Raw genomic sequence first — 14,006 nt, forward strand, 5'->3', positions numbered from 1 at the left:
AAGTCCTCACAAAGACCCTCTTGCTTAATGTTAGGCTCGCCTAAGTGAAAATGGAATTGTTTACAAAGAATACCGTAATTTGCTCACTTTGTATAATTTCCTCCCACTCATTTTTTGGAGAAAAAAAAAATCACGAAAAATATTCTCTCCACATATTTTATGCATAAGTGTTTCCCTGTTTTGCAACAGGGATGACAACATCCAACGAAGGTCCTGAAGGGCTTTTTGTGAAATTACTCAATGAATTTTACTACATTTATAGGTGCCCAGTGATCATCACAACCCAGTTTTACAGCATTGCCATCCCAAACCCTCAGGGCATCCCCCCAGCCCCACCCCATCTGAAGGTTTTTTGTTTTTTTTTTAATACCCATCATTTTCACAGTGGGGAGGAGCACAGACAAATAGCGTTGACCTGTTGCCTCCATTCTGACTCCATTTGGGAACACCTTCTGCACGCAGGTATATTTATGGGGACAAGGAGTGGCCCTGAGAGGTTTCCTGGCAATGAAGGGAGGGGAAAGCACAGCAGCACTCGCACTCTCCCACCTCCCCCGGGTTCTCCATCCAGCCCTGGCTCACATCTCCCCCCAGTCTCAGAAACAAGCTTGACCAACTAGGTACCGTGCTAACTGCCCTAAGCAAGTTCAGCTAAACCAGGTGAGTTGAGAGATGGCTTCAAAGAGCATTTTAGTTACCACTTTAATAGACCTTTGGGTCTGTGAGGACACCATTGGAAAAGGAGCCAGGCCTGCAAAAACAGACTGGATTCTAGCCGTCTGACCAGAGAGATTAAAACTCCCTTCCTGTATGGAAACTTGCAAAGATGGAACCTTCCAATCACTTCAGAGTCTATCGCTTCATTTTCCCCTTAGCAAAAATACTAAGCTGTACATTTGCATTTACACACCATTTCTTTTTTGAAAATTTCCAGTGTTTCATAAATTAGCAGGGGCTCAAAGAAAGGAGACCTGTTTGAAAATTTAAATCCTAGTTTCCCTTTGTGGTGGACAGTGAAAGTTACCATTTTGGGTTGCTCAAGCTCCCTCTTCCTTTCCTTCTAGAAATGGAACCTGCCTCCATGGCCTAGGATTGGCCAATTATAGTATCTCATCTTTTAGGAGTATTGATTGGTCCAAAAGGACCAGGGTCTTTCAGTAGGACTGATGGGTAAGTAAATATTGGGAGACGGAAATGCTCGCTGCCCACTGGGGTGGCTAAACTGGGGCAGTTGATAGTCATACTGTCCTCCCTCGTAGAGCAAACCTGTCTTTCTTTAGCAGATAAAAGCGGTACCCATTACAAGAGAAACTGGTCTCTCCATACAGTCATTCAGTTAACATTTACTCAACATCTGCTGTGTGCTGAAAGGGTTGTGCTGGGCACTGGGGATTTAAAAACAAAGCAGTACGGTGACTGCATCTTGTGAATCAAAAATGAAGGCATTATCTGTTGAAAACATTTTTGTATAACTTCTGGATGTGAAATGTCATCTGAGAGACACTGTTCAGATTCAAAAACGTGGTAACTTCTAAGACATTTGGGTAATTTGAGGGGAAAAAAAAATCAGTCAGATATCCAAAGTTGGAATTACAATAGAAAAAGGCAAGAGTTACTTACACTTTCCATAATTATAAGGTGTCACCTGGCTCTCACATTTTCAGTGTTTCAACACCATGTAAAATATATGAATAAAAAAGACCAGTGAAGTAAGAACATATAAATGCTATCCCCGCACAAGTAGGGTTGGGGATACCCTAAAATATGACAGAAAGGCTGAGGTGCTGAGTTTATCTGATGGCAATTAAAAGACACACATGCTACTTGTTTGCCCATAAGTAAAACAGGAACAGTAATAGTAGCTACCTCATAGGGCTGTTTGAGAATATTTAATATATGAAAAATACTTAAATCAATACCTAGCACCTGGCAAATAAGAAGTGGGGTTTTTCTGCCCCAACTCTTACTGCTATGACAACAAAACAATGAAACTGAGGGTGAAAGCAAGCTCTGAAAGAATATGAAAGGCGAACACTGGAGAGTGATCTACAACCTCTGTCAAAAAAAAAAAAAAAAAAGACTATGAAAGTCTTTATTGTGGCTGCTGTGAGATTTACAGGAAAGACGAGTTTTAATCACTGCTCCCCTTTTTAATGTATCTGCTTTGCTCTTTAATACCCTAAAGTGGTCTACTTTATCAAGACTAAGGGTACTGGAGTTCCTGTAGTGGCAAAGTGGTTAAGGAATCCGACTAGGAACCATGAGGTTGTGGGTTCGATCCCTGGCCTCACTCAGTGGGTTAAGGATCCGGCGTTGCCGTGAGCTGTAGTGTGGGTGGCAGACGCGGCTTGCATCCCGCGTTGCTGTGGTCTGGCGTAGGCCGGCGGCTGCGGCTCTGATTAGACCCCAGCCTGAGAACCTCCTTTCATGATTTTCAAATTCCTTTCCCTCTACTTTCAAAATAACCTGAAATCTCACACCTCTGATCACGATTTCCATCCTGGTCTTGCTAATAGAGACACCGTCACCTCTTGCTACATGAATGCAACTCTTGGCTCTTCTCTCCTGGGGCAGTTTTCACACAGCAGCCAGAGTGAGCTTCCCTACATGCAAACCAGCACAGGCTGCAGGGCTCGTAGGCCTCCGTGCACTTCCCATCACAACCAGGTTGAGCTCCAGTCTCTTTAAATGAGTAAATACGCTCAAATTTGTCCATTCACACTCTCCCTCCCCTCCCTCTGCTTTAGTCACTCTGGTCTGTGTCAAGCCAATTCCGGCCTCAAGGCTCTCTTACTTCTTCAGTCTGAATGAAAGGCTCTTCTCCCCTATTTCCACTTGGCTAGATTCTTCATTTCATTCAGCTCTTTTGTCAAACACCCTTCCTCAGAGAAAAACCTTTCCTGACTACCTTCCACAGTCACCTCTCCTCCCCTCACATTCCCTGCCCTCTTTTTATCCCTTGAAATGCTTTATTTTTTCCAGAGTATTTATGTGACCTGAATTACGTATGTAATTACTATACCAGGGGCCTTGTACGTCTTATCATTTTAAGGCCGATAACAATGCCTGACACAAAACGGGTGCTCAGTAAGTATTTGTTAGATAAATAAAAGCTTCTTATAAGCATCAATTAATACATCTTGGCTTGGGTTTGATCCCCGGCCTGGGAACTTCCACATGCTGTGAGTGTGACCAAAAAAATTAGTTTGTAATTTTTGATATTATAAGCAGTGCTGAAGTAAACATCCTTTAATTCTTAGAGATAGAGTCCCTGAAGTGAAATCATTAGGGTGTAGAGTATTTTCTAGTATTTTAATAGATATTGCCAGATTACTTTCCAAAAAAGGCAACAAGTCATACTCTGTCAGCAGTGTCCAAAAATCTCCCCATAGCCCATCCCAGGTAACAAGTGTTTCTCATCATTTTAATTGTTGCCAATCTTACGGATGTAAAGTCATAACAGTGTTGGTGTTATTTTAATTTGCGTTTCATTGACTGATAATAAGTCTGACCCTTCTTTGAAATATCTGAATTTGTTCTTCTAAAAATGCCTACTCATGAGTTCCCTTTGTGGCTCAGCAATTAACAAACCTGACTAGGATCCATGAGGATGAGGGTTCAACCCCTGGCCTCGCTCAGTGGGTTAAGAATCCAGTGATGCCCTGAGCTGTGCTGTAGGTCGCAGATGCAGCTTGGGTCCTCCATTGCTATGGCTGTGGTATATGCTGGTGGCTACAGCTCCAATTTGACCCCTAACCTGGGAACTTCCATATGCCATGGGTGCAGCCCTAAAAAGGGGGGGGGGCAAAAAGTCTATTTATATCCTTTGCCCATTTTCCTATTGGGTTATCTGTCTTCTTATCAAATAGAAAAAGCTTTCTGCGTATTATAGACACAAGCTCCTTTATCTGACACCTCTGTTGCAAATATTTTATTTTCCATATTTGCTGTGGATTCTTAAAATTTGCTTATGTCCTATTTTGCCCTGTAAGTTTAAACTTTTATTGTACAGCCAAATTCTTTTTTCCCCTTGTCCAGCTTCTGGTTTTCCTGTTGAACAAACAAGGTACTCTAGAAGATAATTCCAACTTAAATAGCAAAGTAAAATATAAAATATGAGAAATCCTCCTCCAAAAATTCTTCATCAAGAACCATTATCACTTTTTTATTTTTGGGCTTTTTGTCTTTTCCAGGACTGTACCTGCGGCATATGGAAGTTCCCAGGCTAGGGGTCCAATTGGAGCTGTAGCCGCCGGCCTACACCACAGCCACAGCAACTCCAGATCCAAGCCATATCTGCGACCTACACCACAGTTTGTGGCAACGCTGGCTACTTAACCCACTGAGCGAGGCCAGGGATCGAACCTGCAACTTCATGGTTCCTAGTGGGATTTGTTGACCACTGAGCCACCGCGGGAACTCCCCATTACCACTTTTTTTTTTTTTTTTACATCTTGTTCTTCTGTCTAGTTACTATAGCACAAAACCTTGACATTATAATTTTTAAAATAAATAGACTTCCCACAAAAATTTGAAGAGAAAAACAATACTAGATGTCACCTTGAACTTTCCATCCATTACAGGGACTCTCCTCAGCAACGTCACTGTCAAAGAATAATCTAACCTCTACCTGCTCATTTTCAGTGATGAGAAACATATTACTTCTCTAGACCTTACCGTTCCACTTTCCAGAAGTTTCTATTCCTTTCATTCTGAATAATCTATATTTTTTATATTTTAGGGGGCCACTCCCACAGCATGTGGAAGTTCTGGGATAGAACCTGCACCACAGCAGTGACGTGAGCTGCTGCAGTGACAGTGCTAAATCCTTAACCCACGATGCCCCAAGGAAAGTCTTCTATTTTTCACATTTCTATTGAAATACCAAACTACACAGATATGTAAAAGAAATCAGACTCAGTAATTAAACTGTGATGTTCTTAGTACCTGAAAATTATTCATGTCCTTTCTCCTTTTCCTCCAATGACTATCTTTATGTTAAATGTTTGAAATACAAAGAAAAGGAAAACACAACTTCTGACCTTAAAGTCATGGAAAAGTAGTATATACATATAACATTATACATGCATATTGTGAATACATAAAGAAATTACATAATGAGAGAAAATTACTGTACAGTGAAACTGCTATTCAAGATCTATTTTAAGGAATTCTAGTGTATATATTTGGTCATAACTGAAATAATTGCAAATTATAGAAGTTAACCAAGCTGAAGATTGAAAAAGACATTTAGAGTATTGAGAAAATTAAAATTTAGCACTGTTTTCCTGAATCTGGTTCAATCAATTAAGCTCTAATTATATTGTTTTATCTAAGAATATAATATTCATGTTGGGCAATGTAACATGTTTTACAAGAGATCTAATAAGCCCTAGGCAATAGATCACATATTTTGAAGGATAATCTGGCCTAGATAAAAATTAATTTATAAAAATGTCCAGTTTGCAAATTTATTTGCTCATTACGGGTCAGGTTTTCTTTGGTAATCAGTACTATCCCGAGACTGAGCAAAAAATTTGGAAAATTATAAACACAAACATTTAAACATCTTGAAAATATTAACAATTGAAAATTGATTCAATGTGATGAAAAATGGGGGAAAAGCTCAAATAAAATGCAATCATGATAATACTAAGAAATGGACAGACCAATAAGCAAACAAAATGCTAACAAAATACACAAGAAACTGATTATCGATGCCTCTTCCACCAAGGCAGAGATTGGCTCCTTCTGTGGAATTCTCAGAGACTCTGCAACTCCTCACTTGGGATTGGAGAGTAACTTGCTTACTGATTTACTCAGTGTGGACAGTCACATTTAACAAATGCATGTAGGATTTCATAGGCAGTGAGCTACTGCAAGCCTTTACCCATCCATCCATCAGTTGGCACAACCAATTCCTAATTCAAACCCCACACACAAACATGCAATCTTTCTAGAACAAAGAAAGAATATAGTTCTGTTTATCCGGACCAGAAACGTTACCCTTGGCAGAGACAAATTTCATCAAATTTTAAGTTGAAGCAGTGATCCAAGTATGATATCTACCTGAAAATGTTTATTGTTCCACCTTAACATTGAACTATTTGAAAATCATAAAAAGCATTAACAATAGACCAAAAAAAAAAAAAAATTAAAGCACAACTTCTTTATCAGACTATAAGGCTAGGAATTAGGTAAAGATAAACAAAATAAAAAGCTGACAAAAAGATTTTAATGACTAAAGCTTCAAAACCATGAGTCAGTTTTATCTAGCATATGCGAGAAAACCGAGGCATACTGCGGGAAACCACAACTATTGGTCCAGGACAGACTTCTATAATCATAGCAGGTCTAATGATGTCAGCTATTTTGACTTATGTGGTCATAATTTATCTCGATTTTAATATGGCAGAGTTAACTGAACTCTGTTTCTATAATGTATTATTATAGATACATTAGGAGGATTTTTTTACACCTGTCTTTTACGTTAATCTGTAAGCTCTCAGAGATAACAGTCTTTATATCCCTAATAACAAATACAAATCATTGTTCAGTTTGTTAATGATGTTGCATAAGCAGGATGATCTTAATCAGGTTTACTTTCTATTATGTATATCATACCTTCATAGACTATGTAGTTCCAATATGTATTACAAGTCAGCATTAAAAGAAAGGTATAGTATCTTCAAAACCAAAATAAAACATCATATTCTTTATAAGTCTACAGGCTGAATATTTTGAAATTTTGAATCCTAAAAAAGCATATAGGGCTTGCTCTATTAAGGGTTACATTTATTTTTATTTTTTATCTTTTTTGCTTTTTTAGGGCTGCACCCACAGCATATGGAGGTTCCCAGGCCAGGAAGATCATCAGACTCCAAGACGGCCCCCAATGATCACTGCCTCTTAGCAGCCACTTTGTGAAGTGTCCCCCAACCCTACATTAAATAGTGCTGATGTATGCTGACTATTAAAATATTATGAAAATGACAGAATGTGATTTCTAAAGCTAAATCATAACAGATACTGTGATTCCCCCTTGCTCTCTCTGGCATCACCTGCTGTGGGGAAAACCAGATGGACACCCAGCAGCCCTAGGGAGGTGAAGAACTGAGGTCTCCTGCCAAGAGCTGGCATCAATTTGTCAGCCATAAGAAGTGAGTCATCCTAAATGAAGATTCCCCAACCATAACAAAGTCTTCAGATGAGTGCAGCCCTGGCTGACATCCTGACCACAACCTCATGAGCAACCATGAACCAGCAAGCCACTACTAAATTCCTCACTTGTGAAACAATGTGAGATTAAAATATTTATTGTTTTAAGCCATTATATTTTGGGATAATATGTTACACAGCAACAGGTAACTATTACATTTACTATGTGACAGGAACCAAGACTTGACTTTGATTAATTCATTCTTTCTACTACAATCCATAAAGGCAGATACTGTTATCATCATTCTATAGATGATAAAAGTGAGGTACACAAAAGTTCAGCAACCTGTTCAATATCCTAGTAGTGGAGCCGGGATTTAAACCTAAGCAATCTTCCACCAGAATCTGTTTTTTTGTTTTTTGTTTTTTCCTATTGCTATGCTATGCTATTTTCCACATACCAGGCATTGCTAGAGCAGACACAAAGCATACTAGGAGGAGAAGGACTTCAACAAATTCATGTAAATCAAGATGTCAGGGAGGTAAATACTATAAATTAAACCACAAGAAGTTAAAGGAATCAAGGTGACGGGAGAGAATGGGATTACTAGGTAGATAAAGTGACCAACTAAGATTTGAAGAGATGACATTTGAGTTGGTTTCTGAATGAAGTGAGGGAAGAATTTATATATGGATAGTTATGTGCTTACATGGCAGGGAAAAGAGGAGAGGGCCTACGGCCACTGTGTTCTTGGCATATTCAAGGCAACTAAGGCTGAAACTCAGAAAGCATGGAGAAAGTGGCAGCAGCTATGGTCAGAGAAGTAACCAGGCCAGACTCTGTAGAGATTTGTAAACACGGTAAGAACTATTTTACTCAAAATGTCATGAGAAGTCATTGGAGAGTTGTAAGCAGGGGAAGGAGACAATCAATGTTTTTAAAAGAAAGAATTTTGAAGTCTCTACGGCGAAGAGCCTCTAAAGAGGCCAGAGCAGACACAGGGGAAATCTTCAGGAAGCCACTGCAGTGGGCCACCCTAAGTCTAGCTCTAGAAGAAAGGATAGGGTAGTTTTGACTAGCGTAGATGGAGGTGGTGAAAAGATGTCAGAGGTGAGACAGTATGAAGTTAGGCCACAGAATTTGCCAGTAGAGTACATGTGGAGTGTGAGAGAAAGAAAGGAGTCAAAGACAACTCAAGTTTTGGCCTGAATAGCTCAGCAAACGGAACTGCCACTTACAATAGAGGGTAACTTGAATAGAGCAGGTTGGGTAGAAAGATGGTCATCAAGAGTCCTGTTTTAAGCAGGTGATGGCTGAGCTGCCTGGAAAACAATCAGGTAGAGATGCCAAGTAGGGAGTTTAAGAAGGTTTAACTGGAGATACAAATTTGGAAATCATGAAAGGATCCCCAAAGTATTAATGTTTTATCTTTTAAAAATTGTGGTACAAATGCATATAACGTAAAATGTATCATCTTAGCTATTTTTCAATGTACAGTTCAGTGATGTTAAGATTTTTCACATTGTTGTGAAGCAGATCTCCAGGACATTTTTATCTTGCAAAAGTGAAACTCTATACCCATTAAACGACAACTCCCCACTTCCCCCCTCCCTTAGCCTCTGCAACCACCATTCTAGCTTGTTTCCACGAACCTGACTACTTTAGACAATTCATGTGAATGGACGCCTACAGCATTTGTCTTCCTGTGACTAGTTTATTTCACTTAGTATAATGTCCTCAAGGTTCATCCATGATGCAGCATGGGTCATACATAACTTTCTTTTTAGGACTGAATAATATCCCAGGGTATGCACATACCGCATTTTGTTAATTCATTCGTCCACTGATGGACATTCATGTTGTTTCTACCTCTTGGCTGATACGAATAATGCTAATATGAACATGGATGTGAAAATCTCTCTTCAGGATCCTTTTTTTAATTATTTTGGATATATACCCAGGAATGAGATTGCTTATGTCATATGATATTTTTCTATGTTTAATATTCTAAGGAACTGCCCTAACTTTTTTCCAAAGCTGCTGAACCACCTTACATTCCCACCAGCAGTGCACCAAGGGTTCCAATTTCTCCACATCCTCACCAACATATGTCATTTTCTGTGTTTTCTTTTTAACAGCAGCCATCCTAATAGGTGTGAAGTGCTACTGTAAATTTGAATAACATGTTCCCATGTGACTGTGCCTGAACGTGTGCTTGTACATGTGCCCCCAACACCTTATGAGGAAACACAAGAGCCCAGTGACAGTAACAGCCTACTAGAAAGGGAACTGGGAAGTGATGAAGTTATCCTCATTATTACCCTCTGTTCAGCACCGTATGTGTGAACTGCCAATTAAATACACAACACAAATTTAAACTTTCTAGATCTTTTTACTAGTTTTAATAAAATTCTTCTAATTTTCCCACTGTCAACCATTTTTCTTTTTTCATTTGTTTCTAACTCCTTTCTCCACGAAACTATATACAGAATAATCCTTCCCAATAGTCAATGAAGCATGAATTTCCAGACTAGATCTAGTGAAATACTTAACTAATTTTATGATGGTCAATTAAAATAGCCACAAATTAGCAAGAGAAATAACAAGTAAGAGGACATTTCGGAATGATAAATTATCAGGATAAAATATTAAGGTAGATATTTTCAAGGAAAAGTTTATTATCTCTTTATCATAACTTTACTATTTCTACAGTTTAATCTTACAAAGAATGAATTCTTTAGCTCAATAACAGCAGAATACTTTTAGTAAATAAATGCTACAACCACTCAATATTACATAGCCATTAAAAAGAATTTCTTTTATAATTTGAAGCAGAATACTAAAATTTATATTCGGCAAGATCAAATATAAATAGATACACAATACAGAAAAAATTACGCAAATAAAATACTGAAATGTCAGTAGCATTATCTTTGAATGAGGAGGTGGCTATAGATGATATTTTTCTTTTTAATTTCTATTTTTCTCTACTTAAATTTATTACATTTTTCATTAGAAATTGTAATGATTATTTTTATTCACAATATATCACGTTTCCTATTTTCGTTTAATCTAATTGTTACACATGCCTTATGCTTATTAATGCTGTTAATTCTCGTTGAATTTTTTTTTTACATAAAAGGGCAACTACAGGAGAAACTCTAGATTTCTGTCAGCAAATATTCAAGCCCAATGGAACCTATCTGATCTCTTACCACCCAGCTCAGTTTCTTCTGTTTCTGAATTTTCCTTGCATTTTGTTAATACATGTATTATATTTAACTGTTCTTCATAAACAATTTACCTTCATTCATTTCTTTGTGTACCTCCTACTTCTCTTAAATTCTTAGAGATTAAGGGTTACTGTCATATTTCCTAGAGTATCCAGCACAATGTTCTATCTTTAAAGGATATTTAATGTTTGTTAAATTACTGAAAGACATGGAATTTTAGTGTTAGAAGAGAACTTGACAAGAAACCTTTCCCATATCACAAGACTTTGGAGACCTCTTGTTTTTATCTTCTCAAGAAAGCATGTAAACTAAAAGAAAACATCAACAGTATATACAGAGTTTAGGATCTCGCATCATCTATGGATAATTTTGATGTCCAAAACACCATTGAAAATTCACAGCTTGAACTCTCTCTGGCTTAGAACCATACTCCAGGGCATTGTTTTAAGAATGTGCCATGGTTTCCACATGACGAATCTTTAAAACTCCAAGTTTTTGATATCACTTATATGTGGAATCCAAAAAAAAAAAAGGTGAACTTATTTATAAAACAGAAACAGACTCGCAGACAAAGACAACAAACTTATAGCTACCAAAGGGAAGGGAGGAAGGGATAAATCAGGAGTTTGGGATTAATATATACACGCTACTGTATATGAAATAGATAACCAACAAGAACCCGCTACACAGCATGGGGAACTGTATTCACTATCCTGTAACAACGTATAATGAAAAAGAATCTGAAAAATTGATATATGAATATGTACAACTGAGTCACTCTGCGGTACACCTGAAACCAACACAATATTGTTAAATCAACTATACTTCAAGAAAGAAAGAGAGAAAAGTATTTTTGAGATGATTGCCTATTCTAAGATGATGGATCACGGCAAGTGTAGTTAAAATTCCAATGTGTCAGTTGCATTAGGTTTGAAAGGGTATGGAAAAGTATAGAAATAAGAAGACTGGAACTCTCAAATTAAGGAACTTAAGACTCAATAAATTATTTGAAAAAAAATTAAAAAGTTATGAATGCCCTGCTAAAATCATCTGTTTCAGAATCTGAAAACTGAAGAGATCTGAATATGAACGATACATTATAGCATGACATCAATGTTAAATCTCCTTAGTGGGATATATGCTGAAATAGTTGAAGCTGCAATATCTGCAAACAATTCTCAAATGATCAGGAAGAAAAAAATCTGTACCTATATCAATACAACTATGGATATGCACCCGCTCACTCACACACGCACACACCTGTAACACTTCCCTATGTTACAGACAGCATGTTTAAAACTGCCTCAAAATGCTAACTGTCAGTGAATATAGATGAAAGTTATACAGGATTTGGCATACTATTCTTGCAACTCTGGTGAGCTTCGCTATTTTTCAAAATAAAAAGTTGGAGAAAAATAAATAAATAGTTAGATCCCACTCCACCCCCGACAATATTCATTTCATGCCGTTAGGTCTTTCAGATATGCTTAAAAAAAAAAAAAAAAAAAGAGTTTTTGGCACTAAAAATTTTATTTAATAGCACAACAGAATTTATCAAAAATTCCCTAAGAAGAAATAACATCAGAAGTCAGCTACTAGGGACAGCGCTCGTTTGTACATATCAGTACCAGCTTGCTTTCATATCAAAAGGCACTCATGTATGCTAAACTATGAGGCAGATTTAAATTCTCCAATAATCTTTTAAAAGGGTAGGGAAAGCATGAGGAAAGGATTCTAGATATCGTTTCGGACACTGACAGAGCAATTCAGAGAAGGTTTCTTGTTTATAACCATGCGGCCAATTCAAAAAACGTAGTCTTTTCCATATAAATGACATGATTCAATTAGAGAATATGTTAAAAACTGGATAGAATCATCTGAACTAAAAGAAATTCTCATCCAAACAATTAAGACAATCTTCGAACGACTACAAGAGCGCTTTCACATGTTTGAAAAGGAAACTGAGACCCTCAAAGGTTCAACATCATCACCACCACCACCGTCCCTGTCCATTTAACGCCTTTCTCTCCTGTCTCCTGACTGTCACAGTTAAACAGAGAACTGGAAATACTGTGGTTTAGATACAATGAGTTGTATTGAGATTTAGTCCCTGTCACAGAGATTTAATCTCTCCCCAAACTCTAAACTAAATTTCAAAGGACTGAAGTACATTAACGGAGACGGGGGAAGGAGAAGAGAAATGAGAAAGAGTTTGACTGAATTGTTGTTATTGTTGAAAGCCAAATTGTACTTTCTTTCCTATTCAGAAATATATAAATATTAGAAATGCTGTAAAAGGCAGAACATTCATGCAATAACACCTCCTCCTCCATTAACCTGGGAATATGATACTTTACATAACAAAAGGGACTCTGCAGATGTAATTAGCAGTATGAACCACTGAGATGTTGAGATTATCCCAATGGGCCAAATTTAATCACATGGGTCCATAAAAACAGAACTTGAACTTGCAAGGCCAGAGAGAAATGAGATCGATGAAGGAAGAGAACTTCAAAGCCTGAGACAACTCCACTTACTTTGCTGGCTTTGAAAATAAAGGAAGGTGGCCATGAGCCAAGGAATGTGGATGGTCTGAGAAGCTGGGAATAGCCGTCAACTGACACCTGGCAAGAAGACAGAATGTCAGTCCCACAACCTCAAGGAGCTGAATTCTGCCAACATCTGAATAGCAAGGAAATGGTTTCCTTGAACTTTCAGAAAGGAAGGCAGCCCTGTGACACCTTGATTTCAGTCCAGTGAGACCTGTGTTGGACTTCTGAACTGCAAAACTGAAAGATAATAAATTCATGTTAAACCACTAAATTTGTGGTAGTTTGTTACAGCAGCAACTAAAAACAATTATCAATATAGAATTAGGTTTATCATACAGGTGATTAGTGGTATTCTATGGAAAACATTGGGTTTCATCTGGAAAAAAAGAGGAATGAGAGATTTGGTTTATATATATTATAAAATTGAGGAATTTGCCAAATAACAATAACAAAGTCATGCCACCAACTTCAGGTGCACCAGACGAAAGACTTAAAGATCAGGATAGAGACGTGCTTCTTTTTTTCCAAAGACTTAAAGCTAAAAAATAGAGTCCTCATTAGTTCAAAATTCCAAGTTTTATAAAGTGATTTACATTGCTAACATAATTGAATTGATCTTTATGAAAATCATCCATTTGTGTGGGGTTTTTTTTCCTATGTGTGGTATTTATTATTTCAGAATAACACCTCTACCAGAACAATCAAGATATATAGAAACAGATTTGGATGAACTACAAAGGCAGGCCTAAGTAGGCTTATAAGCTTATAAGCTTTGAGGGATAAAGCAATAGAGATCTTCTAAAAAGTATCTTGGAACCCTTGTGTATTCTTTGCTGAGATGCACACTTCTAGAAAGTAATATGCATTGCTAAATAGAAAATTACTGAAGGAAACAAAGAAAATTAAAAACAAAACAAAAACAAGCAAGCAGCTGGAAAGAATACTGCCAGAAAAGTAAGATGCGTATTACTTCAGTAAACGGAGGGAGTGACACCACCAAACCAGGCATCAGTAGGTTAAGAGCTCACTTTCAGATTCTGATTTCATTAAATAGTAACATAT

At 37.5% G+C, this 14,006-nt stretch overlaps 1 protein-coding gene across 2 annotated transcripts in view; it reads right to left on the reverse strand.

Moving 5' to 3' along the window:
* MAGI3 (membrane associated guanylate kinase, WW and PDZ domain containing 3) overlaps positions 1-14,006 on the reverse strand; it is a 239,671-nt gene that overhangs the window by 135,718 nt on the left and 89,947 nt on the right. The gene's annotated exons all lie outside the window — the stretch shown is intronic.

This window comes from Phacochoerus africanus, chromosome 6 (assembly GCF_016906955.1).
Source record: "Phacochoerus africanus isolate WHEZ1 chromosome 6, ROS_Pafr_v1, whole genome shotgun sequence".
Classification (NCBI taxonomy): Eukaryota; Metazoa; Chordata; class Mammalia; order Artiodactyla; family Suidae; genus Phacochoerus; species Phacochoerus africanus.